Source organism: Chinchilla lanigera, unplaced genomic scaffold (assembly GCF_000276665.1).
Source record: "Chinchilla lanigera isolate Chin_1 unplaced genomic scaffold, ChiLan1.0 scaffold00019, whole genome shotgun sequence".
In the NCBI taxonomy this organism is placed as follows: domain Eukaryota; kingdom Metazoa; phylum Chordata; class Mammalia; order Rodentia; family Chinchillidae; genus Chinchilla; species Chinchilla lanigera.
Genome location: NW_004955420.1, coordinates 17,307,083 through 17,316,610, shown reverse-complemented (window position 1 = coordinate 17,316,610; position 9,528 = coordinate 17,307,083).

The window sequence follows — 9,528 nt, the reverse complement described above, 5'->3', positions numbered from 1 at the left end:
AGATCACCGCACTCAGGTGTGCACTGAGCTAGTTAAATATACATGGAAATGACAGCTTTTTCAGTGGAGTGGCTTTAACATAAGCAGCACATATTTATGTTCCTATAAAGTGTTGTTTCAAAACACACAAACAGCAGCTCACAAAAATTGGAAGGCTATCTAAGCTAGAGGCTCTCTTTTATTATGCAAATTGAAAGTAATTTCATTCTTTAATTCATTTTGAACTACTACCAGTCCTACTGAAGAGCTGTAAGTGGATGTATTTATTTGGTATCAAGAAAATAGATTTGTCAACCAATACAATCTGAAAGATTTTAAATTAACACATTGTGAAAATACACTATTAGTAAGGTTGGATAACAAGTAACCTGTTTAAGATTTGTTGTTCAAGATTTCTGACTAGGAATATATTGTTGGTCAAATCAGTTAGGTTTCTAGTGATTACTAGTCCTACATTTGGACTAGACTGTAGAGAATATTTAATGGTCACACATAAGCTACCTTAGCTGTCCATTTGGAAATTAAAGAAAATTATTACACTCAGGGTAATCGTCTGAACAATAAATACTCATTTCAGTTATTTGTGACCAAATGCAAAGTGGTCACATCTAGTTTTCTACTTCTACATTTGTTTACCAGAATAATTTACTGAACACTTTCACAGCCATTTTTCCATTCAAGTACATTACAGGTGCTCATTTAGGGAGACTAAATTGTGTTAAATTGCCAATATTAGACCATATTAGTGCTATAGGGATGAAAATTGCAAAAGGTTTCATTTAATAAATGGCCCCATACCAGAAGGCGTCTTAGGTATGCCATTCTCTGCATGCCTTCCATGAAAACTTTTTCCTCTAATGGTACCATTTGTAATAAAATTAAAGAAAGTTGAAAAGAACTCTTTCTTTTTCTTCATTTAATCAAATCAGTGCTCCTATATTTTCAGATGTCCTTATCAAATTTTTATAAGGACGGGGTCTTCTAACTAAAATATGCAGCAAACCATATTTTTGGTGGGGAAATTAGGCTGAGTCAACAACATATTTCCACAAAACATAGAGTTTGGGAAGAAGTATAAAAGGTTGTGTCTACATCATAAAATGTGACAGGAAAAATGGCAAATGATAAAAGATAAAGGCATGGTTGAATACTTGCTTTGATATAAATAAAACTTGTATTTTGGCCACATTAGCAGCAGTAACATGAATCACAAAAGCTCTGATAGTAAAAAATAAATAAACTTAGAGTTTCTCGGGACAGCTTACCGATTGCTACTGTATATTTTAGTATATGTTTGAACAAGTAGTCACGAGTGATTTTGCTTATTTCATCTTTAAAATTTATGTGGAAGTTGGTAACATTTCTCATGTCTTCAGTGATCATTGCTTTTCTCCTATGACTGTTACTTGAAAATGCTCTAACCAGGGCTATGAAAATTAGGTGTCAGGGAGTTCCAGTATTAAATTAGCAATTTCTCTGTCTGATTTCACTCACACTTTTCCTGCCAGGATCAACTCATCTGCGATCTCCCAGACTTGGTATAATGGGTAATGTTCGTAACTGAAATGAAAGTCAGTGGACCAGTGCTAGATAAGTGTGACCAGACTGTTCTGACCTTTCAGAGTACTGTCTGCTAACATACTTGGCAAGCTGAACCACTTAACTCATTCATGGGTAGCTGGGGTCATGTAAATGCGAAGGGCTTGAACTCCTTTCTCTCATGCTCTGATCTAGGTTAAACCAGTTTCTACTCCCTGCTTCAGCATGAGGAAAGATGTGGGGGTACAGACATATGTTTGAATCTGTGTGTGTATATAAGCATACCCAAAAGATCTGTTTTGAGAATGGGGTTAAGCTCCAGGTTTCCACATTCTATAACTATAAATTCCCATGCAAATGGAAAAACATCAAATTAATTTACAATGGCAATAGATGTAAGTCATAAATTATTTACAAAACCTTTTACCAAGGCCTTGAATTCCTTGCCTCTTCTTTTAAAGTTTGTATAAAGAAAACTAGAAATTCCATTTGACCCAGGTATTCCTGTCTAGGTAGCTTTCCCAAAAGTTAAACATATCACATTACAGTGATGCATATATTCATGTGTATAGGAAGACAATTCATAACAGCTAAATCTTGGAAGCTACCTATACACCCTCAGGAGATGAATGGATACAGATAATGGTATTTACACACAATGGCATTCTCCTCCGCCACAAAGAAATATAAACAAGACAATTGTAGAAAAACGGATGCACCTTAAGGCTGTATAGTAAAGTGAAGTAAATCAGATACACAAGCTCAAATAGTGCACAATTTCTCCTATATGAGAAATCAAAAATATAAATGAAAGGGAAAACAAAAAATAGATAATAGGAAACAGGGAGGTAGATTTTTTTGTAAAAGAGAAGAGAATCAAGAGGTGGAGGAGGGAAATGGAAAGAATAAGAAAAGAAGTTCTGTCACGTCCTTGCACCAACTCCCCAAGAATGTAATCTTTGTGTACTGCAACATGCACTGATAAGAAATAAAAACTGAAAGAATAAAAATAAAAGTTACACTTAAAAAAACGCATCAGGATATGCCCACAGATGTCAGAAGTATAGGTTTCTGAGTTCCTCCCCAGAAACTGAATTCAGGCAAAGGGGGATACTTTGCTCCTGGTTAATCTCACTTCCCGTGTCCAGATCTAAAGATTGATCTCTGGATTCAATTTTTTTCTAATATTAACTTTATTGGTATAATTTAGAATGTATATAGATCATATTCATCATAGGGAATCTGTACCTGTACATGATATGTCTTGGAACTTCTTTTTTTTCCATTCCCCACCCCTCCCCCAACCCCTCTTTCCCTCCTTATTTAGAAAGTTTCCAATTTATCCTTCTTTTCTCAGTTTTTTTGTTTTTTTCCTGTACCGGGAATCAAACTCACAACCTTGCGCTTGCCAGGAAGGTGCTGTGCTACTGAGCTAAAGCCCTAGCCCCTCATTTTTTTCTTCTTGATTAAATTTTGAAGACTTTCTCAATTTCAGAGTCCCCCAGAAGATCAGCTGAGGTCATTGTTTTGACTGTATCATCATTCATATTCTTTCTTCCCTAGAATTTTACATATTCCTTTATATGTGATTTTTTGTGGGAGAACTCCTTGAAAATCTCCTATGTGCAAGTCTTTGTATCAGAATCTGTTTCTTAAAGAAGCTGATTTTGGACAGAAGGTCATATGGACTGTGAACACCTGCAGACTCTCACTGCAATATTCTTTCCTCTACACTGTACTGATAATCATCTGCTGATTTTTGTCTCTAAAATTCTATGATGAGAGATGAGTTATCTCACGTAGACTCCTGCGGGAGTTTGTATGTCCGGATTTCAAATGAGCATTAGAACTTCTTAAAGGTAAGAGGATTTATCAGGACCATGGGGATATTTATTAGGAATACTTTTCCTAAACTGAGGATATGGAGCATTCTGTATTAAGCACTTAATTAATACTGTATTTGTTGCATGGCAACTTTTGAATAAGTACTAAATAAAATTTTCCAGTACTTTTTTAAAGTGATTGTGATGACGACTAACAAGGAAATATTTTCTTTACACAAATTAAAGCAGACTGGAGTTGTTCCCTTGATCATGCTCTTCTTTCTGACTTTTCTTTTCCGTTACTGCCAAGGCAAGTATATTCACAAAATGTTTACTCTGCTCTTTTCTCATTGCTCCCTTCTTCTTTTTTTTTTTTCTTAAAATATAATGGCAGGTGGTAAACGTTCCTGCTCAAAAACTTGTATACACCCTTGTTTTCTAAAGAACAAGTGTAAACCCAGTAAACTTACTTTTTTGAATGAATAGAAGGCTCTCTATATTTTATCATCATTTTCTCATGTTTATTTGCCAATATTTTAAAAGTTACATGCATTTTAGATTTCTTTCTCTCAGTTCCACCTTCTCTCAAGTGTTCTTCCAGTCTCCATCCATCAAAAGCTTAGGAATCCTTCAGGGCTCAAATCAAACATCATCACGTGAGTCTTCACATCTTCCAAATAGTTGCCTCTCTAGTAATAAAAGTGATCACTTTTGGAGATTTAATGTCCATGCCTTTAGTTTTTAACTACCTTCTGGAATATATAATTTTAAATCACGTGTATTGTAAATGTTTGTTATTGCCCAATGCTCCATGCTTAACACTCCCCCATGCATAGCATGTTATATGACAGTTGCTACCTAATTTTTACTGTGTTGTTGAGGTAAAAATGGATACTGACAATACAATAGCTGACTATATGCAGGGCTTGCAGCAAAGCCAATATTGCCAACATTCTGGCAGGGTGAGGCATGAGGATTTCAAATTAAAACCTAGCCTAGACATCTCAGTGAACTTGTGAGACTGTCTCAGAATAAAGACAATCAATGGGCTGGAGATACATCTCAGTGAAAAGGTTCTGGGTTCAGCCCTCAGTAGTGCAAAATCAAGCAAGTACATGAAAGAATGAATGAGTTAATGCATGAGTAACTATTGAATGTGTGCCTAATAGATTCAGTGAAGACTAGATGGTAAACCATGCAAATACAGAGGAGCAATATTAAGGATGGAAAGTATTTCAGTAGAAATTGAGAAAAGAGGAATTCCAGGTACAACAGAAACATAAATGAACCCTTACCTCTTGCTTATATTTGATACCTAAATTCAGTGATAGCAGTGAAAAATACATTGCAATACACTTTCATAAGTTTTATTATAACTACATACAGTAATCTTTAATAGTCTAATTAAGATTATAATAATTCTAATTTATTTAGTTGGCTTTCAGTTGACACAATAATTATGCCCCTTGATGGGATATGGTGTGAGGTTGTAATACAGGTTTACATTTGGAGACACTCAGACCATAGTATCTAGCATATCTATAATCTAATACAACTATCATTTCATTCTGGTGAGAAAATGCAGAACTGATTTTTTTCTAGCTACTTGGAAATGTTCAAGGACACATTGCTCACCATAATCACCATGCTGTTTGGCTCTGACGGCACTTGGGTGATGAGCTTTTAAGACTTAGGAACATTTTTCTCCCACCTAGCTTTGTACCGAATGGGCAGTCTCATGTACTCCCTCCCCACCCGGGCCTCTGGTTATCACTATTCCCTATTCTACTGATATGAAATTGACTTTTTTATATTCTACATATATCTGTGATCCTTCACAAGGAAGTGAGTCCTCCTAGCAGTATGAAAATGAGTCTTCTTTTTAAACCACTGAGCCACTTCATGTCTTTTAATTAGATAATTTTGTCAATTTGCATTAATATAACTATTAATAGATAAAGACTTATTACTTATTTTGCTATTTTCTAATTGCTTTGTAGTTCATTCCTTTCTCTAATGAGTTGTCTGTTATTTCTGATTAAGGGTCATAACTGAGAGGAACAAGGAGACACCATTAAGATCCATGTGCTGGTCACTTTCTTTGTTTCTATCTGAATTCAGAGAAATCAAACTGCTCCAGTTCCCCTTGTGTCTCCAGTGAAGTATGTCTGGCATGTATTTCCTCAGAAGCACCTCTTAATGCTAGAGAAGCAGATGTCAGCTTCTGATTCACTTTTTCCCCGTAGGAAATATTCATCCATAGAAATTCTGTCTACTTCATCCAATACTGACATGGGGAGAGAAGGGGTGCTGTATTTCAGAACAAGACCATTCCTTTTACCTTTGTACCTTAGATTCCAATCATTTCTGCCTACCATGTAAGCATCTCAAGTATTCTGTAACCGTCCTCCAAAGGATATTCTAGTCTGTAGCTAATTGCTAGTTGAACTTTCTCTGTTTGGATTGAGAAATAAGATTTCATACTCTCATAGCTTGTCGACTTCATTCAGAGTAATTATAATTTTTCTGTAATTTCTGATGTGTTTACACATTGGATTTTGATCTCTAAAGAGTTCTTTAACTTTGCTTTTTATCAGACATTTAATATTTTTAAACAAGCTATGATATAATTTTAATCTTTGCTGTTAGTTCTAGTTTTCCACATAATTATATGTTTTTAGGGGCCTAGTGATACAAAGATAATATCTTTTGTACCATGAAAAAAAATCAGAAAATTTTTTGTTGCTTGAGAGCTGGAACACAATTTCAGGGGTTGTTTTCAGCACCTTGGCCAGAGCAACGGCAACAAGAAAGACTTGGTATTTTGTACACCTGGATCCATCAGGGTAATTATTGCTCCTCTTACCAAGAAATATATATTCAACTGTGATTGAAAAAAAGACATTATAATCATCCTGTAAGTGTCTATTAAATTCATCACAGTTTAACTTTAATAAGTATCCTTCTAAAAATCAACCCATCGTACATCCCTAGTGAATAAAAACACTATGAATCACTTAATACAAAATCCCTGCCTCCGATTTTATCTAGACAAAAATTTTTGCTTGAGTTACTTTTTTCTTATTGTAAACTTTGTAATAAATTCAAATAGTCCTTACCGTGTAAACATATCTGTCATAATGGCATTTTCTGGTGGACTGATTTATTTATTCAGTCAAATTTTTCAGACAAGTAGTGCTTCAAATCTCTCTCCCTTTACCACCCCTTTTTCTTCCCCTCCTCCTCCCTCTTCCCCTTCTTCTCGCTCCCCCTTCCAACGTCTTCCTCTTCCACCCCTCTCCCCCTCTCTCTGCCCCTCTCTCTTTCTCTTCTTTCTCTTTTTCTTTCTCTTTTTTCTTTCTCTTTCTCTTTCTACCTCTTTCTATCTCTTTCTATCCCGCTCTCTGTTGGGAGCCACTGGAGCTGGAAATCGGTCATATGTGTGAGAGTAGGACAGTCAGAGTGCCTAAAGCACTCAAGCTACCTCAGTCTTCAGAAAAACATCCTGCTTAGACAATACCAGTCATTAGTCACTAGGCAACCTTGGGTCTCGTGATACTAACCTTGCAAGAGTATAAATAAACTCCCCTACTGTTGTTCAGTCTTCTTTCCCAACCAGTAAGAGGCCCCCACCTGACTCAGCTCTTCTCTCCTGTCTGTCTTTTCCTCATTCCCACTGCTCTTCCTCCACAGGGTACACAGAGTGACTCACAAGTCCCTGCTCTCTCTGTGACTCTGTCTCTCTCTGTGTCTCTGTCTCTGTCTCTCTGTCTCTCTCTCCATCTCCATCTCTTTCTTCTTGTCCCAGGGATTTTACTAGGGCCTTCACAATAAGCTATATCTTCAACCTGTTTTATTCAGCTTTGAGACAGGGTCTTGCTAAGCTAGCAAATTGCCATTAATGGGTTAGAATTCATGATTTTCACCCCTCAGCCTCCCAGAGTGCTGGGATCACAGGTGTACACCAGCAGGCCCAGCTGTTATTTTTTAATGAACGTGGCATATTCAAAGTATATTATATTGTGAATAGGGCTGAAAACCATTACCAGAATGGTTGGCATTTTTATTTGTTTGGTGCATTTTATTTGTTATGTTGCATGGTGAAGAACTGAAGTGCTGAGAGAAGCACAGCCTCATTGAAATAGTTGAGGATTCCTCCTGAAGAGTTAGATTATTCCCAATATGCTGCCTCAGGCTAAATACCATAATGCCTCTGAACAAGCATATAGGAAGAAATTTTTCCTGGTCTTACTCATATATAAATGTCAAAATATTTGGAGGAGTTTCCAAAATGAAAATAGTATATTCCACATAGGAAGAGACACTTAATGTTAGGATTCAGTAACACAGTTTCAATGAATGGTTCTGAGCAGAATATACGGACATCGGAAGCCCCTCTTCTCTCTCCCTTCTCTCCTTCCCCCTTCTCTTCTCCTGTCTTCCTTCTTCCATCCTGCCTTCTCTCCTCTGCTTTCCCTCCTTTACATCCAGATTTTCTATCTTGGTAATAGTTTGTAATGCAACAGGGATTAGAAAAGTTGCCCCCCCAACAAAAAACCCAGAAAGCTAAGAAATAGGTGTGCTGTAATCCAAGTTAGTCAATTTATTTTACTCTTTGTGTTTATTTTCTTTTGTTTTTAGAGATTTTCCATAATTTTATAATTTCTATGTAAATTAAACTGCTACACAAAGCAGCCATGAAATGTGGGTAGTACTCTATGTTGAGGGGATGATATCTACATAATAAATGTATATATTAAACAATAGTCAATTTTGCATAAAAAGTGGTCAGTTTTTCAAAAAAATCAAGTTATGTACTAAAGAAAACACAGCTGTTATAGAACAAAAGGTCTTTTGTAAGAAATTTAAAAACCTTATTTTTATTTTTAATGCTTACTGAAAATGTTATTCTATTTTTTAGAGTTACATGTTTGTAGTATACAGTAATTACATTCATTGTAGGGAATTGTTACATGTACATAACAATTTAATTCTTTTTATTTCTCCTTCTCCTCCCCTTCATGCCCCATCCCTCTCTCTTAGATCCATTCCAGCTTTCCACAGTCTTAATATACATGTGCTAATATGAAGTGATTTTATTAGATTTAATAAAGACTTGGTGGTAATTTAGAAAATGCTTATTGGTTAAAAATTCATGTTACAGTGTTCACGTATAAAATCAAATGTTATTTGATTTGTTTAAAATACCAAAATTCAGTTGTAATGTTAATAGTGAGCAGATAAAAAAGATACATGTATTTTGATTACTGTTGATGTGCAAAGAGAATCACAAAAGCTTGTTTTTAATTTTAAAATTTAGATAATATAAAAAATTTAGGCACAGATTTTCTATTTTGTAAAATAATACACATTTATGCATAGAATAAAATAACGTGTATGTATACATAGAGAGAATTATGGTTAGTGATTTCGCAAGTATGAGAGTAAAAACTACACAAATGTTTTGTAAACGTAAATTTATAGCTTCATCTCACAATGCTCAGGGAGGCAGGAGTCTTATCAACGATAATAGATTTAGGTAGGGAACGTACTGAGTGGATCCAATTTATATTGGTAACAGCAGTGATAATGCAGGGAGAGAGACCGATCCAAGAGCAAAATGATGTCATGGAAAACATTACAACGTCTCTCTCCTTTGCTACTTCCAGTAATTGTTATAAAAGCTGTACACAGTTACCCTAGAATGCCAACTCAGTATCTCTTTCATTTCTCATAATTTGTATTTCCAATATTTTATGTCTTACACTGACATGTTCCTTTGCAGATTATCACAAAAGTGATTATTATTAAAACAATAATTACGGGGCTGGGGATTTAGCTCAGCGGCAAAAGCGCCTGCCTGGCAAGCGCAAGGTCGTGAGTTCAGTTCCTGGTAACGGAGAAAAACCAAAAAAAAACAAAAAATAAAATAAAAAAATAAAAAATAAAACAATAATTACCATTTCTGCACTTTTATTTACCATTGTCAAGAGCAGCTATCAATATTTCTTGATAAAAGATTCAAGCATCATTTTAATACTTGAATTAGGCAATTGGATTTTCCCAACAGTGTACACGAGACTAATTCTGAATGAGCACAGAGCTACTTAAGTGTGAAGTGAAAAGTGATGGTGCACTCTAACTTTAGCACTGATAACTTTTGGGG